The 19327-nt window shown below is 45.7% G+C and overlaps 1 protein-coding gene across 5 annotated transcripts in view; it reads right to left on the reverse strand.

Annotated features, from left to right (window-relative positions):
• The window catches only part of CUNH9orf153 (chromosome unknown C9orf153 homolog), a 43548-nt gene that overhangs the window by 22193 nt on the left and 2028 nt on the right, over positions 1–19327 (reverse strand). Inside the window, exons 2-4 of one of the 5 annotated variants that reach the window (XM_035024432.1) lie at positions 15834–18737; positions 14148–14276; positions 13853–13920 (exon numbers count right to left, since the gene is read on the reverse strand). The exons of 1 other annotated variant lie outside the window; for it this stretch is intronic. The gene's annotated coding sequence lies outside the window, so the exon portion shown is untranslated. Of the gene's footprint in view, positions 1–13852; positions 13921–14147; positions 14277–14328; positions 14489–15833; positions 18738–19327 lie in introns of all 5 variants that reach the window. 3 more of the 5 variants (XM_035024429.1, XM_035024428.1, XM_035024431.1) reach the window with 3 other exon arrangements.

Below are 19327 nucleotides of genomic sequence, written 5' to 3' on the forward strand. Positions count from 1 at the left end.
AGGTGGGAGCTGGGAGTGAATGCAAGTGGGCACTGGGTTTCTTTTTGGGGACCACAGAAAAGTTCTCCTGGTGGCCCCGGGCTTTCGGCTGAGGATTGGGGGGTTGCTTTGGCGCCGCTCTGAGCGAGCCCCACCCGCTCTGCGCTTGCCCTTCAGGAAGTCCAGCCTGGAGCCATACACAAACCCTCTGATTTCCCCCTTTGTTAGTCACGTGTGGCCTAGAAAAGCTCTAGGAGAATCCCTTGATAAAAACAAAGGCGAAGTAGAAGGCTGCAGGCATAAATGTATTACCAACAAAAGGATCAACGCAAATCTCTGATAAAAAGAAAGACTAAAGTGATGGTTCCAAAGGATCTCATTGTTTTTAAAATGGACCTGATAAGGGGCGCGTGGGTGGCTCAATCGGTTAAGTCTGCCTTCTGCTGAGGTCATGATCCCAGGGGTCCTGGGATGGAGCCCCTCGGGAAGCTCCCCGCTCAGCAGGGAGTCTGCTTCTCCCTCTGCCCTTCGACCCGCTTGTGCTCTCTCTCTCTCCCTCTCAAATAAATAAATAAAATCTTTCTAAATAAATAAATACATAAATGCAAAGAGAAATTCTAAAATCAGATTCCAGTGATGGTTGAACAACTCTGTAAATGTATTAAAAGTCATTGACTTGTGTGCTAAAAGGAATAAATTTTACTGTAAGTAAATTACACCCCAATAAAGCTGTCTTTAAAAAGGAAACAAATGAAAAGACAGAGCCCCCAAATGGGTCAATTATATTGTGATCTGCTTGAAGAAAAATTGTATAAACAGATGGGTGGTGGTCTGCGTGGTGCCCATAAAAGGAACCTGGGTGGTTATAAATTTACAGCAGTATTCGGGCTCAGCATTTGTGATGATGGAGTAGTTCAGTGCCCTGAGCTGTGTGCTAGATGTAATAAAGGTACCAGGGCATACAAACCAGGGGTACTGACCATTAGTAATGGCTATGAGTGCTAGCTAAGGGTTTGGTGAACACTCACTATGTGTGCCAGACATGGTTCCAAGAACTTAAATGAATCATTCCATATAATCCTCTCAACAGCTCTTGGACATAAATACAATTATAATCTCCGTTTTATAGATTAGGAAATTGAGGTATAGAGAGGAGGAGCACTTTGCCCAACATAACAGGGCTAAGAATTTGTAAATCTGGGATTAAACCAAGGAGTCCTACTTCAGAACTTCAGAATTATTTAAAAAAATTTTTTTTAAATTATTTTTTAAGTAAACTCTACCCACCAGCGTGGGGCTCAAACTCATGACTCTGAGATCAAGAGTTGCATGCTCTACCCACTGAGCCAACCAGGAGCCTCCAAGAACCCAGATTTTTATATATTATGCTATTGTCCATAAATATAATCTTGTCACACATGCATTTTTCAGTGTATTTTTATTTGCTTCTCCTTTTTGCTCCTTCTCCTCTCCCCCACCTTCTTTCATTAACTCCTTCATCAGGTAACCTGTATAATTAAATTTCTTTTCCTCTGTGCTTATATATCATATATTGCCATATATGCACACTCATACCATACACTTTCATGGTAATTATTTACAGGGCTGAGATCACATTCTGCATCTTGTTCTTTCACTAACGATTTCTCATGAAAAGTCCACAACTCATCTAGTATGCCTCTGGCCATTATGGCTGTTCCCTTTTATTATTTCTACAAGAACATGTTCTAGTTTCTGCTTCAACCCTATAATTCAATGTGCGCCCCCAACAGCTCTGGCAGCCACACCCCAGGCCCTCCTGCTTGGGGATGGGAAGGATGCCATGAGAAAACTGAGACTCCTTGCTCCAGGTTTTGTTTGGACCGCCTGGGGGGCATCTATCCCTTCTTCCCCAGGTGGGGGAGCCCCATTTATTTCAGGGCTTATTTTAAAATACAGTTGACCCTTGAACAATGCAAGGATTAGGGGTGCCTAGCCACCACACGGCGGAAAATCTGTGTGTAACTCCTGAAAAACTTAACTACTAAGAGCCTACTGTTGACCAAAAGCCTTAACAGTCGATTAACACAGATTTTTTATGTTGTATGTATTATAGACTGTATTCTTACAACAAAATAAGCTAGAGAAAAGGAAATCATAGGAGAAAAATACATTTATATTACACACACACAAAATCCACATTTGCAACGACATGGATGGAACTTGAGGGTATTATGCTAAGCGAAATAAGTCAGACAAATACCAGATGATTTCACTCATAGGTGGAATTTAAGAAGCAAAACAGATGAACACAGGGGAAGGGAAGGAAAAATAAAATAAGATGATAAATTGAGAGGGAGACAAACCATAAGAGACGCTGAACTGTAGGAAACAAACTGAGGGTTGGTTGTGGGAGGGGAGGTGGGTGGGGGGAGGGGGTAACTGGGTGATGGGCATTAAAGAGGTCACTTGATGTAATGAGCACTGGGTGTTATATGCAACTGATGAATCACTAAATTCTACCCCTGAAACTAATAGTACACTACGTGTTAAACTAAACTGAATATAAAGAAATTTTTTAAAAATCCACATATAAGGAATAGAGGGACAAAATTAGGAACAATGATACCCACCTAATAACTTGTATTGTAAGGATTATTCTATTATTTGTTTTTATTATCTGCTTCAGTAGTAAGGGTTGAGGAACTTGGATTTCCTTGGAAAATGTTTTTTTTTTTTTTAATTGTCTGAATAGGCATTTAAATACTTATCACTATTGAATACTTGGAGCAAGAAGTCTCCAAGGATATACTTTCCATCCCTGTCCTCAAGGACATACTACCCAGAAATAATTCATATGCAATCCCTTTATAAGGGCCATGCAAAAGTGTGGCTTTACAGGTGTTACTTTAGGGGCGCCTGGCTGGCTCAGTTGGTGGAGCATGAGACTCTTGATCTCAGCGTTGTGAGTTCGAGCCCCAGGCTGGGTGTAGAGATTACTTAAAAATAAAATCTGGGGCATCTGGGTGGCTCAGTCGATTGAGTGACTGACTCTTGATTTCAGCTCAGGTCATGATCTTTGCACCACCACCCCCGACTCGTGCGCACACGCGCACTCTCTCTCTCTAATTAAAAAATAAACAAAATCTTTAAAAAATAAAGGTATTACTTTATCTTATTCACACAAATCTGTTCTTTTTTGCCCAGGGAGCCTGATGGCGCTGTCCTGCCACCAGATGGCGCTCACTGGAAGTTTTCGTCCACCATTTCCTATTTTTTCTTTCTCAATCTCCTTTCTTCCTTCTTGACTGAATTTTTGGCTGTGAGACAGCATTAATCCAACAACACTCAGTGTTCATAATGTGTCGGGTACTGGACTAGGCCTTAGGAATAGAAGGCAAATGAAGGGCAAATAATAAGGAAAACATTTTAAAACATTTACAAATAATTCATTGAACCCCTGTTCTTAAGCAGGCACAGCTTCGGCCCTGAGGATAGATCCACTGACAAGCAAAACAAACATTTCTGCTCTTGTAGAGTTTACATGCCAGCAAGGGGAGGCACACAGAAAATCATATAGTTCATAAATGAATTAATAAGTTTGAAAGTCAGAGTGCTCTAAAGGAAGTAAAATATGAAAGGGCCAAAGGGGTAGTGGGAGTGCTGGGGGGCTGGATGTAACTTTAAATAGGGTGGTCAGGGTAGACCTCATTGGGAAGGTGACATCTGAGAAAGACTTGTAGGAGGTGAGAGCCCTGAGAATAACTGGGGGGGGGAACTTTTGAGGCAGAGAGCAGCTAGGGTAAGGGCCATGTGATTGACTGACTGGAGGAAGAGCAGGTTTCAAGAGGAATGAAACACAGGGGGTGAGGGGAAGAGGGCAGGCAGGAGGGAGGAGGGCCCTGACACCCTGGGGCTTTGAGGCAGACACAGACTTTGGCTTTCCTCAGAGGGCACTGGGGAGTCACTGCAGGCTCTGTGACAGGCTCTGACTTACATTTGTAAAGGAACGCTCTGGCTGCCGTGTGGAGAAACATATTGCTAAAATATGTTCCATAAATGTTAATGGTAGTTGTACAACGATTCCACATGTGTAACAATAAAGCCATATATGTATTTCATGTAGCCGACAAATATTTTTGTATATAAAGTGGATATATGAACACAGTTGTCAATTCATAGCAAATTATCTGGAAGGACATGTACCAATTTCAACAGAAAGAGAGGTAATAGGAAGGGAATGGAGGGGAGATTTGCTCTCTGCTCTTTATCAATAGTGTGCATTTTGCTTGAAGTTTTTATATGGTAAGCATATATTCCTTTTGTAATGTCAAAATGATGAGGAAACAGAAGGCAAGCTGAGGACAAAGCAGAAGCTGACACCCCACAACCCCCTCCCCCCCACCCCACCGCCATGGGATATATGTGACATTCCTCAGGCACTCCTGGCTGCCCTAAAACTAAGGAAAGGAAAAACAAATAGTTAACTTATAGAGATCACAATCCTGCAAGACCTGAGTCTCCCTCAGTTTACAAATGTCCTAGTGATTTACAAGGAAGAAGCTTTCTTATCAATAGCCTAACTTCCAGAGGACTCAGTGTCCTGAAGCCCTAACATCACCCTCCCCTCCATAAAATTGAGGGAGGCTGAGGCAGAAGGAAATGTAAATAAAATTGAATTTCTTTTAAACCTTTAGCCCATTGATAAGGACGTGTGATAGGAGGAATGTAACATTCCTCCAGGAAGCTCCCAACTATCTTACTGTTAATGCCTTACTAGAAGGAAAATACCCTTAACTTGACAAATAGCAAAGCCTCCGGTATCCTGTGTGTCTTCTTTAATACATGAAAGTTCTTTCAAAACCTCCCTTTTTCCTTACCTCCCCCAATCCCATAATATAGGATCAGCCACCCCTCACAACCCTGGGACAGCAGCTCTTCCTGGCCACGGGGCCTGTCCCCACGCTTTCATAAACCACCATTTTGCACCAAAGATGTCTCAAGAATTCTTTCTTGGCCCTTGGCTCTGGACTCCATCCCACTGAACCTAACCTATATTCCAAAACTACATCAACAACAATTCCCTTAGGACACAGCTGACTTCCTGTTTTGAGGAGAAAGTGGCACATATGGGAAAGAAAGATAACCTTATGTCTTCTTGTATCTACAGTTACTTATGTGCTCAGTCACAGGATCGGCCCTTTTGAGGCCTTTGAGGATACTTGAAACAATATTTGCAACAGTTCTTAACTCTCAAGAACATTTTTTTTAGGGAGAGAGAGAGAGTGGGTGCATGAGCAGGGGGAGGGGCAAAGGGAGAGGGAGAATCTGAAGCAGGTTCCACACCCTGCATGGAGCCTGACGTGGGGCTTGATCTCACAACCCTGAGATCATGACCTGAGCCAAAACCAAGAGTTGGACACCCAACCCACTGAGCCACCCAGGCACCACAAAAATATTTTTCTATATAAGAAACTGGGCCCGGAGAGTTTTCTCTCTTCCTCTTGAACCCAGTAAGATGACAATAAAGGAGTTAGATGTTAAAGTATAAACTTACCACTACAACAAAACAGCAAAGAAAACACTTATGAGGGGAGCCACGAAGTGGTCTTAGGTTTTGCAAACACCAGCTCTCCCTCACAGGTACCTCACAGGGGAAATGTGCACAGGGGAGATCAGGGTAGCAGCAGTTAGGTGTTCGGAGGGTGCCGTGCAGGCCTCCTCGTGGGGATGGACTGTCGGGGCTCCCCAAGCCTCTTTGACTCTTCACCATACTCCAGCAGCCTGACAAGGTCACAGAAACCACCTTCAGCAAGGCTCTTCCCCTGAATCTCACATTCGAGCTCCAGGTTCACTTTCTCGAATGCACCCAGCCCCCAACTCCCTACATCATCCTCAGGTCTTCGTACTAATAACCAGTCCTTACACCACACGCCTTGCATGACAACTACTGTATTGTATCAGCTTCACACTTCAACATCTCTGAAAAGCAGGATGTAGGTTACAGTCAGTGGGGGGCCTCACCGTTGATGGTAGCCCAGTGGCTGTCAAGACTATTCTCATGGCCTGTGCTTGCGTGAAATTGGACATGGCTGTTGATGTTCAGCCTGATGATATTGTTGAACAGCTGTTGTTCATTCACCTAAATCATATGCATTATGGTAGCACAGGCTGCATTTAATTACTATTTGAGGGTGCCTGGGTGGCTCAGTAGGTTAAGCGTCTGCCTTTGGCTCAGATCACGATCTCAGGGTCCTGGGATCGAGCTCCACATCAGGCTCCCTGCTCAGCGGGGAGTCTGCTTCTCCCTCTGCCCCTCCCCCCACTTGTGCACGTGCTCTCTCTCTCTCTCAAATAAATAAATAAAAATTTTTAAAAAGCATGTTTGAAGTGTTTTTGTCAGTCTGCTCTGTCCAATATGGTAGCCACTATCTATGTGAGGCCATGGAGCCCTTGATATGTGACTAGTCCAAATTGAGATGTGCTGTGGTATGAAAAAAGGAATCAAAATATCTCATTAAGGATTTGTATGTTGGTTATATGCTAAAAGTATGCTATTTCAGATACACTGGGTAAATGAAATAGGTTAAAATTATTTTTCCTATTTCTTTTACTTTTTTGAATGTGGCTACTAGAAAACTTAAAATCACATTAAGTGACTTGCATTCTACTCTTTTTGACAATGCTCATCTATAAAATAACACCAATTTAGCATTTATCACAGGCGGGCACTGAATAGAGCAGGATATATATAATAAAAGTCAGGGCCTAAATAGTCTAAAAGAGCTCTTTTTCTTTAATGGAGAGTAGATACACAATAGAAAATGTAATAGCGAAGCATGTCAGCATTTCTTTATTTATTTAAAAGATTTATTTATTTTAGAGAGAGACGAGGGTGGGCAGAGGAAGAGAGAGAATCTCCAGCAGACTCCCCATTGAGCGCAGAGCCCCACTCAGGGGGGCTTGATCCCAGGACCCTGAGATCACGACCTGAGCCGAAATCAAGAGTCAAAAGCTTAACTGACTGCGCCACCCAGGTGCCCCTGAATCATGTCCACATTTAAATAGGAATGAGTGATCATGGAATTCCATGTGCCTAAAACCCAGCCAGGAACAGCCTGAAGCCCTCTGGACCACCCCATCGCCATCTCCTTCCCTCCCTACACCCAGAGATAAACACCCTCCTGAATTTTGTGTTTAGCATTCTCTTCTTTTTTTCTTTTCTTTCTTCTCCACTTTTCTCACATATGTAGGTCTCCCTACAGGTTTCTCTTGCAACTTGCTTCCCTCTTTTTAAAATTTTAATTGCAGCAAAATAAACATAACATAAAATTTACCATCACAATCATTTCCAAGTGTAGAGTTAGCTAGTGTTAAGTATATTTCCACCGTTGTCCAGAACTTTTTCATCTTGCATGATGGAAAACGATCTCCTTTTTAAAATGGAAGCACAACCATGAGCGAGAAACCGCTGTTGCTCCAGTGAGATGCAGGCTCCAGTGGAAAACAGAGGCCCGGGGCCTCGTCTGACCTCCGTTCCCCTGTGAGTCTCAAGGGTCTCTTTTGGGGGAGTCAGAAGCAATGCGGTGACTGCGTCCTGGCTAGCACGGGGTCCACCCCTGCTGGGGCATCAGGTGGGATACGGGGTGGGCCACTTCATTTTGTATTTTCTGCAGTTTCTGTTCACAATGGCCAACCTCCAAATCTCAGGAGTGGGTCAACACAGAACTTCCCTTTGGGGTGCAGTAAATACCCACTGTTCATCTTTTCTCTCTGGCTTTTTATCTGGCTGTCTTTTATCTCTTTTCTGAGATGAAGAGCACTTTATCTTCCAACCCTTCTGTTTTGTGACCGGGCCCTTGGGTTTATAAGAGCTGCTCTTGTTCTGAGTGTTCCTTTCCATGTCCTTTCTTGCTCCATGATGCAGCGTTTCATCCCTCTGAAGACACTACAGTTTTTTGTTTTTTAAGATTTATTTGAGAGAGCATGAGCTGTCTCCTCCCAACAGAGTCTTTCTGTCTCTCTGACTCCTGTTTTGGCCCCTAACTTCCATGATAGGGGCAGTCCTCAGATGTCTGGTAAGCTGTGATTGTCTTTTCACGAGTACAAATGGGGTGCTAAAAAGCTGGCAGGAAACTCTATACACACTAATGGGGATTTAAGCTTTGAGTGGACCATTTGGGGGAGGATCCCATACTATGAGCACCTTTAGGCCTTTCCTGGGCTGGTAAGATACCCCATTCCCTGGTCTGGAGGGTGCTAAGTATCTCACGGTGACAGGACAAATGCAGAGCATGGGTAGGGCCAGGGGTCCCTGTATCAGGCACTTACTGTACACACATTCACAGAATCCCTTGTTTTGTTTGGGTGACTGCTGGTTGTTTTCTGGTATGATACTAACACCCTCTACTGGGCCTGGCTCTCCCAGTCTGCAGACTCTGTGTTAGCTTCTCCACAGAGAAATTCTTTGGGTTACAGGCAGAGGCATGAAGTGGGGAGGGCATCCGGGGGTCCACCTTCTCATACAGTGCTCAATAACCATCCTCTTGCCACCTTTCCCATCGAAGAGCTGGTGTCGCCTGCGGTGAAGCCTTTTGAGAACTGGGGGGCATAATAGGGCCATCTGGTTCTCAGTTTCCTCCAGTTTGCCAAACCATTAGTAGCCCCTCATCCATCTACCTTCCAACTTCCAAAATACTACTGATGTTAGCATCTCTCAGGATCTTACCTTTGTGTAATGTCTTTTTAACAGACATCCTTGTGTTGCAGTTTTATTCTAAAATCAAGGCATGAAATTACTTGGAAGCTTCTTTCCCTTTTTTTGTTTTTGTTTTTAGATTTTATTTATTTATTTGAGAGACAGAGTGAGCGTGCAAGAGAGTGCACACATGAGCAGGGGCAGAGTGAGAGGGAGAAGCAGGCTCCACACTGATCAGGAAGCCTGACGTGGAGCTCGATCCGGGACCCTGGGAGCATGAGCTGAAGGCAGACACTTAACCAACTCAGCCACCCAGGCACCCCTGGAGGTTTCAGTCCATCATCTTAACGTACATCAGTGGTCTCCCTTTATCCCCACTTCTTTACAGGGCAGAGTGGACATGCGGTGACCACAACTTGATCTTGTGTCGCGTTCACGGTATCTGTCCAAACAGCATCATAACCAAGAAGTAGCTCCCTGGGAGTGAGAAGGTGTGTGGACGGGTGGAGACAGGTCCTTCATTTCTGGAACAATAGCCCTCCTCCACTGCACCTGCGGTAGGACACCTGATCATCTATTTCCGTCTACAACCCACCCCTCCAATGGCTTTTCACTGCAGGTTCAGTGACACAGAACAATGCATCACTGTGGCTTCCTTCCTCGTGTTTACATACAGCACAGGTCTGCAACTGGAAATGCTTCTGTCATATTGTAGATTATTAATCGTTGTACAATAAGATCTTTGATGGGGCACCTGGCTGGCTCAGTTGGAAGAGCATGTGACTCTTGGCTCTCAGGGTTCGAGCCCCATGTTGGGTATAGAGATTAACTAAATAAATAAACTGACAAAATGAAATTAAAAAAATCTCTAAAGGGGTGCCTCTTGGCTCAGTTGGTTAAGCATCTGACTTTTGGTTTTGGCCCAGGTCATGATCTCACGGTTGTGAGATCGAGCCCTGCGTTGGGCTCCACGCTCAGCTGAGTCTGCTTGAGATTCTCCCTCTCCCTTTGCCCCTCCCTATGCTCTCACACACACATTCTCTCTCTCTCTCTCTCAAATAAATTAATTTTTAAAAATCTAAAAAAATAAGATCTTTGATTAAACTATTTGGCCACTAGCTCATTTTGTTTCTCATGGAACATAACATATGTGAGTAACTCTGTAGACAGGTTTCTAACAGAATGGTAACATGTACCTACCTGCTTCAATAAGTAAAGCTTTTGAATAACAGGTTGACCATTTTTGTATTTACTTTCTGTTTAGCAATGAATCATTTTATCCTTTTTTTTGTACTTCTTCTGGAAAAGTGCCTCATCATCACCACCTTTTACTGTTGAAGAACTCAAAAGCTTTGATGGCACCCTCTGACCAGGTTTTGTAACTTTGCTGGGGAAGACCCAGGCAAGCAGAAGCTCCAATCTAATTAAATTCAGTTTTCAGATATTCATTGTGGCACCTCCCATTAAGTTCCTAAGTAAGCTCTACACCCACTGTGGGGCTTGAGCTCATGATGCTGAGATCCAGACACATCTCCTATTAAGTTTTAATGTTCAACTGCTTTGTGTAAAATCACACCTGCAGATTTGCTTGACCCAACAAATCCTGACATTCTAAATCATTCTGGACTCATAGTTACCTTGGGTATTTGAAAGATTTTTCTGATCTGTAGGATATAAAATACTGTTTCCATCATTATTTTACATTTCTGTGAACACTTTTGGGCCACTAATCCCTTTTTAAAAAGTGAAATGGAGTAAAATATAACACAATAGCAATAATAAAGATTGCGAATTTGAGGGGTGCCTGGGTGGCTCAGTCGGTTAATTGTCTGCCTTTGGCTCAGGTCATGATCTCTAGTCCTGGGATCGAGCCCCGCATCTGGCTCCCTGCTCTGCAGAGAGCCTGCTTCTCCCCCACTCTCTGTTGCTCCCCCTGCTTATGCTCTCTCTCTCAAATAAATAAATAAAATCTTAAAAAAATAATGGCAAATTTGATACCCAAATTGACTGGTAAGCCAGCCAATGGTGTGAAAAATACATTAACCAGGATGAACCTTGTCAAATGAATGTTACTTAAGACAATCTGATTAATGTTGTCCTTATGGAAAATGCTCAACATTTAAATATGGAATGGTTGTGAAAATAGGGTTTTTGTGAAGTCGCTACAATCTTACATCTCCAATTCAAGACATGTGACTACTACTGTGTCATTGCTTTTTCCTCTGAAACCTCCAGATGCCTGTGGCCCACTGGAGAGATTACAGGGTTCCACACTTTGGGAATGTTGGTCTGAGAAGAGGACCCCTTGGGAAGTAGGTGCGAGCCCACAGGGACCCAAGGATTCATCCGGACTTTGTTAGCTCTTGCATGATTTTGTCACCAAAATGCCTACTGGGCTTTCCTGGTGGATTTCCCCAGATTCCCCAGCCTTGGAATCTGTCTGCCTATGCCCTCCTCGTGTGTGGCATAGTGGCCGGCCCAGAGTGGGTACTGTTATTACAGGCCTTCTGTTGGGCTCGTCAGATGAATTGCATATAACACAACTGACTAGGGAATACAATGTGCTACTATTGATTGTAATGCAATCAGAATTGGAACTATGGATCCATCAGATTCAGCACCTCAGAGAAAGAAAAAGCCTGTGGCACTGGCCAAGAGCAGACCGTGGAGTGGCCTTGTTTACCAGCACGTGGCATGGGAATAAGGTGAGAACAATGGCTTGGGAGTGCATTGTGGAAGGTGGCATGCACCACCCTGCCACGGCTGATATGCCAAGAGAGCTTATCAGTCTTGAGCAGATACCAGACACAAAGGTCAGAGTGTTTTCTGATATGTGGATTTTATGGCTGTACACAGCCAACTATTCAAAATGACCTTTACTGGGGCCCTTGGCTGGCTAAGTCGGAAGAGCATGTGACTCTTGATCTCAGGGTTGTGAGTTCAAGCCCCAGGTTGGGTGTAGAGATTACTTAAATAAACTTAAAAAAAAAATGACCTTTATTATTTAAATTTTGGTAGGAAAAAAATGAACGAAACTGTCAATCCTTCCTTTGAAATAATTGCTTTCAAAATGCAATTTTTGAAAACCTGAGTTTCTTAGGAATGCAACTTTCTGATTATTTTGCTAATAAAAGACATCTTTTCTATTGAATCACTTTATCGGACACCTGAAACTAATATAATGCTGTATGTTAATTATACTGGAATTAAAAATTTTTTAAAAAGCTCTTTAAAAAAAAGACTTCTGAGGGGCACCTGGGCGGCTCAGTTGGTTAAGCATCTGACTCTAGGTTTCAGTTCATGATCTCAGGGTCATGAGACTGAGCCCCACTCAGGCTCAACATCCAGCACGGAGTCTGCTTGTCCCTCTGTGCTCCCCCGCCACCCCCCTTCATAAATAAATAAATCTTAAAAAAAAGACTTCTGAATAATTAATACTTTGTTTTTTAAAAGAGCAGTTTCAGGTTTACAGAAAATTGTTTGAAAAGTGTTCACATTTCTCCACCATCCCCTATTTTTTTTTTTTTTAAAGATTTTATTTATTTATTTGAGAGAGAGAGAATGAGAGAGAGAGAACACATGAGAGGGGATAGGGTCAGAGGACGAAGCAGACTCCCTGCCAAGCAGGGAGCCTGATGCGGGACTCGATCCAGGGACTCCAGGATCATGACCTGAGCCGAAGGCAGTCACTTAACCAACTGAGCCACCCAGGCGCCCTCCACCATCCCCTATTAACACCCCACATTAGTGTGATGCATTTATTGTAACTGATGGACCAATATTATTATTATTTTTTAAAGATTTATTTATTTATTTGAGACAGTGAGTGAATGTGAACAGGGGGAAGGAAGAGGGAGACAGAATCTCAAGCAGACTCCCTGCTGAGTGGGGAGCCCAATGCGGGGCTCCATCTCACAACCCCGAGATCATGACCTGAGCTGAAATCAAGCCGGATGCTTAACTGACCAAGCCACCCAGGTGCACTGGACCAATATTATTATTAACCCAAGTCTTTAGTTTACATTGGGGTTGACTTTGTGCTGTACATCTTGTGGGTGATGACAAACGTATCCACACAAACGTATTACACATAACACAGAACAGTTTTAGTGCCCTAGAAATCCTGTGCTCCAATGTCTTATTTTCTATAAGCCACACTGGGTCAACCCTTCCTAAAAGAGAATTCTGATCCAAACTTGCTCTCGCTCAAAACCCTCAGTGGCCCACAGCATGCAAGCACATTCACCTAGTGCTGAGGGCTTTTCAGCCCAGCCAGCAGCCATAAGCACCCGTGTCCCCACCACTTCCCTGTCGGGCGGCTCTCCTCCCGAGGGTGGATCGTCTGACAGCGCCCACACACATGGCACCCACGGCCCTCACTCTCCCACGTCCGTGCCTGTTTATCCATTCTCTCCAGACAGAGGCCCCGGTGCCCTTCTCCTCACAGTGGCAGCCCACCTCTGCTCCCTCGTGTAGTCCTCCCGCTTCTCTGAGCCTCCTCGACAGTGTCCCTGCGTCTCCTCAATGGCATCTATTGTTTTCCATCTTGTTCAGTTGTACTGGTCTTACCTTCCCCAGCTGAGCACAGTGGAGAAGAGAAGCAAGGTCTTTCTTGCTAACCTTGAGCTCAGTACTCAGGATACACATATGTAAGTATAGTGTCCACTCCCCAAAGCTGCATGAGGATTCAGTGTGCTGAGTCCTGCAGACTGCCTGCAAGGCGGCCTCGCTCCCAGGACTTGCTCACTAAGTGTGAGCAGCTTCATCACGGCCACCACCTGCTACCACTATGCTCTTCCTCCTCCTACCACCACCCCTCCTCCTGCAGGGTCACCTCCGGGCGGGGGGACATCTTTGTGTCCTCCACAACACGAGGCATGATGATAGCAAGGGCTCCATGAACACTTGATGAAGCAGCTGGAGCCGTGTGGTCCCACACAGAAAGCAAGCCCAAAACAAACCAACAGGACGGATTTGCGTGGGGACAGTGGCATTCCTTGGAGGCCTCTCCAAATGAGCCAGCCCCCATCCTCCCTGAGCCAGGGAGAAAGCAAGTGGTAACGAACATCTTATGGTGATGTGGGCAGTTCACAGTCTGCTGTGTCACAGGCACTCAGGTCAGGGGATGTGGGAGTAGCTCAGGGACCTCAGGAGAGAACAGAGGATGCCAGTGTCTTTAAAAATGGGAATCAGTACCTGGTGTAGGCTCCAGGGAAGATCTCTGCTTGATTCTGGTTTGCTTGGTGGAGGCAGCAGCATGTGACCTATAGGATAGAATCCCAAAAGGAAGGAGCCAGACTCCCAAAAACAGAAACCAGAGAAGAGGGGCACTGTTCCACTCACCAACCTAGAGGAGGAACAGATGTCCTTGGGGTTTCCCGTGGTCAATGCCAACCGTGCCCACCCATCTCCGCACCTACAACCACTTATACTCCACTTCCTTTGATACCAAGGACAAGCTGTGCAGCTGCAGGGGGGCTTACTTTCTCACCTCTTCTCCAGGGAACTGGCTAATGTTGAGCAGGATCCTAGGCCAGTTTGGAAGCACTGGCTGGGTGACCAGCCTTAGCTTCGTCTGCCGTCCACACCACCACGGTGTGCTTATGGGTGCCCCTAGCACCTGAAACGTAAGGTAGTATGTATGGAAGGGAAGAAGAAAGATAAGACCCTACCTAGGTGGGTAGCAGCTGGGGTACGAAGTGGTGAGATGGATTGAACAGTGCGATTCCATCCAAAGGAATTGCCATCGACCGATGCTGACTGTCCTCTGAGCTCTGTGGACGGTCCCCAGGGAATGATAGTTGCTCAGTGGCATTGGCTGGACTGACAGGCCTGCTTGGGCAGGGGCAGGAGGTTAACACCTGGCAGCTTTGGATGGAAGCCAGTTTGAGGAGTTCATTTATTTCTACCCAGTTTGGGCCCAAGGGAAACAGCTTGTCTGCATATGCTGGTTCTGGAAACTGGGAGAGGAAGCTCTCTACCATTTTTTGATCTCCTCCTTTCAGACTGTCCTCTCTACCGAGGCCATACACTCTCAGGGCTGGATGTGGGGACAGGCGTAGTGAGAGTAGAGCCAAGTCAGGGCTAGGAGTCCGTGGGAACATGGTGGGGAAGGAAGGTACAGAAACCCAGGAAGACGGCAAGGCTGCTAAGTGAAGGCCCCAAGGGAAGAGGGCGACTGGTGAGGCTTAGTCATGACCAGCTGGGTCCAGCTTCCTGTAACCTGCTGGAAGGAGGTCAGTTTCCCAACCCTGATTTGTAGACATGAACCCAGCTACCACCTCATCTCTCAGCGCCAGTCTCTCCTGTCTCTCTCCACCGCCCACTTCACCCCTCCTCTCCTAGCCACGCCCAAACTGGCTGAATTTTCCCTTTTCTCTTCTCTCATTATGCTCTAGGAGTGGGTCAGTCACAGCACTTACCACTTGCTTTGTAATTATGTGGCCATCTTGTTTGTCTGGGAGCAGGGCTGGGCCTCATTCATCTGGTACCCCCTGGGCTAGCCTGGCATCTGGCAATGCTAATGCTTAGTATTGGTGAGTAACTGCATTGTGACATATGGACCTCCTCAAGGTCACATAAACAGCTGCATGACATGAAGGGTCAGGGGATTAACTTCCTGCATGAGGGTAATGGGTGGAATGTGGAGGATGGACATTTTATTTTATTTTTAAAGATTTTATTTATTTATTTGACAGAGAGACACAGCAAGAGCAGGAACACAAGCAGGGGGAGTGGGAGAGGGAGAAGCAGACTTCCTGCTGAGCAGGGAGCCCGATGCGGGGCCCGATCCCAGGACCCTGGGATCATTCCCTGGGGACTGTCCACAGAGCTCAGAGGACAGGACTGTCCACGACCTGGGCTGAAGGCAGATGTTTAATGACTGAGCCACCCAGGCGCCCCATGGACAGACATTTTAAAAAGCAAATATGAAGTAGCTGAATTGTCAAGTTTTTTCCTTCTATAGATATGGACAAGATGCAGAAGAGAAATGGAGGCAGTTACTAGGAGACAGACTGCTTCCTACGTCTGCCCACATGGTTGGGCTGGAAGTGGATTGGGGCTGCATTGGAAAGAAAATGAGGAAGAGAAGATCTGTTGTAGCACCAAATGGTGTCTCTAGACTTTGTTCCCTGACAAGAGTGAGGGTCGTGCTATAGATTTAACTTCATTTTACCTGTTTCTCCCGAGTCCTCATAAAGAATTTCGTCTGGGTCAGTCGAGTGCACAGTCTTTTGATGCTTTTATTCCTGTTTGATGCTTTTCTTAAACTGCCCTCAATTGTTCATAAATAACCATCAGCAGACACATCATCAATGGACAGTCTCACGGCTGAATAGAGGACTCCATCAGAATGGGTTAAAGAGCAACAGTAGTAACTGTTTAGGCCAACTCTCCTGCTGATGAAGATTAAAAATGTACCCCCTGATCAGACACAAGAGGACAAATGCTGTATGGCTGCAGGGCTGAGGTGCCTGGAGTGGACAAGTCCAGAGACAGGAAGTAGAATGGTGGTTACCAGGGACTGAAGTTGGGGAGGAACGAACAGTGTTTAATGGGTACAGAGTTTCGGTTTGGAAAGATGAGAAAGTTCTAGAGATGGATGGTGACGGTTGTGCAGCAATGTGAAGGTACTTACGGCCACTGAACTGCACCCTTAAAAGTGGTTTAAATGGTAAATTCTGCTATGTGCAGTTTACCACAAAACACATTTCCTGAGGAATGGCAAGGCCCTGTGCCACCTTATGTGGCCACTCAGAGAAGGGCCGTGCAAGATTTCCCCTCCCTGAGATGTCAAACTTGGTCTATCCGAGAAGACTCTGGTTCCAGAGTATTAGGGTCAAAGCAACTTAGGGGCCGTCCAGATCACCTGGTTGTGCTGGGTAATGCAGTGGGGACTGAGCTGGGGACCCAGCCACGAAGGAAGCTACTAAGTGGAAATGGGCATCCTTGAGACATTTAGTATTTCACAATACTGAAAGGAATCAGACAGCACTTAAGAGTTAAAACTGGCAGCTAAGCAGTCTGGGAGGCCCTGTGATCTCAAGAGTGGCAACACGGCCACAACTCATGCCCATCAGAAGCCCTGCAGTGGGTAGTTGGTAAAAACAAACACAGGTGCGAATTATCACTTAATACAACCAGGTACTTCTGGAGATAGTTTAAAACCTTGCTACTCAAAGGTGGTCTGCAAAGCACCAGCATGGGCTTTACGTGGAACTTGGCTCAACGTGCAGAACCGCAGGCCACCCTAGACCTTTGGGATCAGGTCTGCACTATTAACAAGATCCTCAGATTTATTTGCACTTTGAAGCTTGAGGACTGCTTGAAGACCTGGACTCCATGGAGAACAATAAACATGTAAGGTTTATTCTTTTAGTAATCTCTACACTTGATGTGGGGCTTGAACTCACGACCCAGAGAGCGAGCGTCGCATGCTCTTCTGACTGAGCGAGCCAGGCACCCCTAAATGTGTACTTAATAGTCAACAGTTGGGAATTACTTGTTCACGGAAGTAAATCCATGATGCAATCCACTAGGGCTATCAAAGACATAGGGGAGTTTTACACTGGGAGGCTATCACTGGTACAGAGCCCTTGCCTTGGGGAAGGTTACGTTCTATGCCATTCATGAGAACCCTAACCTTTACTGAAGATTTTGGTGGACAGCAAGGGAGGCAGTCGACATCACATATCCCACTGTGACTCTAACCCCAACATGGGCTCTGCATTGCAGAGGGACAGGGTAGGTGGACCCCCAGCCTGGCTAAGTCTGGTGTGGACCCCTCGCCCTCCAGTCCAAGGAGGGGGTTCAGCTACTACTCCTTAGTTAAGACACATCCATGTGGGAATTCTTTAAGATTTTATTTAAGGGGGCGGGAGAGCATGCACAAGCAGGGGGAGCAGCAGTGGCAAAGGGAGAAGCAGGCTCCCCACTGAGCAGGGAGCCGGACTTGGGGCTTGATCCCAAGACCCTGGGATCATGACTTGAGCTGAAGGCAGACACTTAACCGACTGTGCTACTCAGGCCCCCCAACATGGGAATTCTCTTAATAGCTAATCAGCTATTTTTCTGTATAATTATATTTGTAGTTCTTTTCAATCAAGTTGTTGTGGTCATGTAAAGAAATAAGGAAATCTCCTTCAATAGATTTTAATATGGGGCAGTAACTCCCTAATTGTATGGAAACGCTCCTTTCCCTAAACTCTTGCTTTGACTGATAACCACAGGTATAAGGGACTAAAACTACAACGTACTGAGTGTCAACTCTAAGGTGGATGCTGTTTATGTGCAGTTAGCTCATCAACTTCCCCAAATCCTGAGACTGTTCTACAGAAGGGTCAGCAGGCTCAGAGAAATTACCTGACCTGTGCCAGGTCAAAAGGCTGCAACACGACAGAGCCCATGACTTAAATCCAGGTGTATCTCCCCCCAGACCTACAGCTTTGCATGCTGGCATCTCATGAACTGCCGAACTCAACCCCAGCATCAGGCTGGTTACATGTGTATTCACCCTTGAGTTGATGTGATCTCATGGCCCATGTCACGTCTGCGCCGAGGCACTAACTGGATATCTGTAAAGAGCTCTGCAGGCTCCAAGGGTCTCACAGCTGTTTGATGGCATGAGAATGACCAGGCAGCTTAGTATCACAGATTTTCCCATTTCCTGGTCTCTCAGGCATCAAAACAAGACAAGAAAGGCCGTTTTTTAAAGGTATTTCCTGATGAATGAAACCTAGGAAGTACCAGAAATCTTAGGGATGTCTGATCTTGTAGAGATTTTTTCCAACCCCCTCCCTATTTTCCTCTTTGCCAAAGAGAAAATCGTTCTTGTGGGGCAGAGGCAGAGGGCAGGGAGACACTAGGTAGCAGAAGAGCACTGTAGCCTCCGTCTCCTGAAATCTTTCCTGGGATAGTTTAGCCTCTGGAGTGGGCTTCTAAGCGTGCTCTTCTAACTAAAAAATCATCGGCTCTGTCTCTGCGTGAAGCTCCCACCACAGCAGCTGATGTCCTCCATGTCACATGGGGGCACTATGAAGTGACCTCTCAGAGGATGCCCAGGGTTTGAAGTGGAGCTTGGCTGAAATGAGAAAGAACAGGACATGGCTGTTGGAAAGTCTTTTTGTCAAAAATAATTACAACATGCTTGGTGTTAAATGAACACCAAAAAAATGATAAAGCTCCTCTCTTCAAAAACCTTTCAATATTGTGCAAGAGACTAAAAAAACAAAAAACAGGAAAACCCAGTAAAGTGTTGCTAGTGTGATTAGCTAAGGGCCACAACACCACAGCCCTGCTGAGCTTGGTCTGTTCACAATGGAGTCTTGCCAATGGCACCTCCAAATCCTCACACTGGTCTCCCCCTCAGGCCCCACTTGGGCTTCTGCGGTACCTCCTTCCATCCTCCTCTCCGGTCAGCTTTCTCCACACTCCACAGGGCAGCCAGCCACTTTTTTTTTTTTTTTTAAAGATTTTATTTATTTGACAGAGAGAGACACAGTGAGAGAGGGAACACAAGCAGGGGGAGTGGGAGAGGGAGAAGCAGGCTTCCCGCAGAGCAGGGAGCCCGATGTGGGGCTCGATCCCAGGACCCTGGGATCATGACCTGAGCCGAAGGCAGACGCTTAATGACTGAGCCACCCAGGAGCCCCCAGCCAGACACTTCTGAAT

The sequence above is a fragment of the Mirounga leonina genome, unplaced genomic scaffold (assembly GCF_011800145.1).
Source record: "Mirounga leonina isolate KUSES-001 unplaced genomic scaffold, KU_Mleo_1.0 Mir_179, whole genome shotgun sequence".
Lineage (NCBI taxonomy): Eukaryota > Metazoa > Chordata > Mammalia > Carnivora > Phocidae > Mirounga > Mirounga leonina.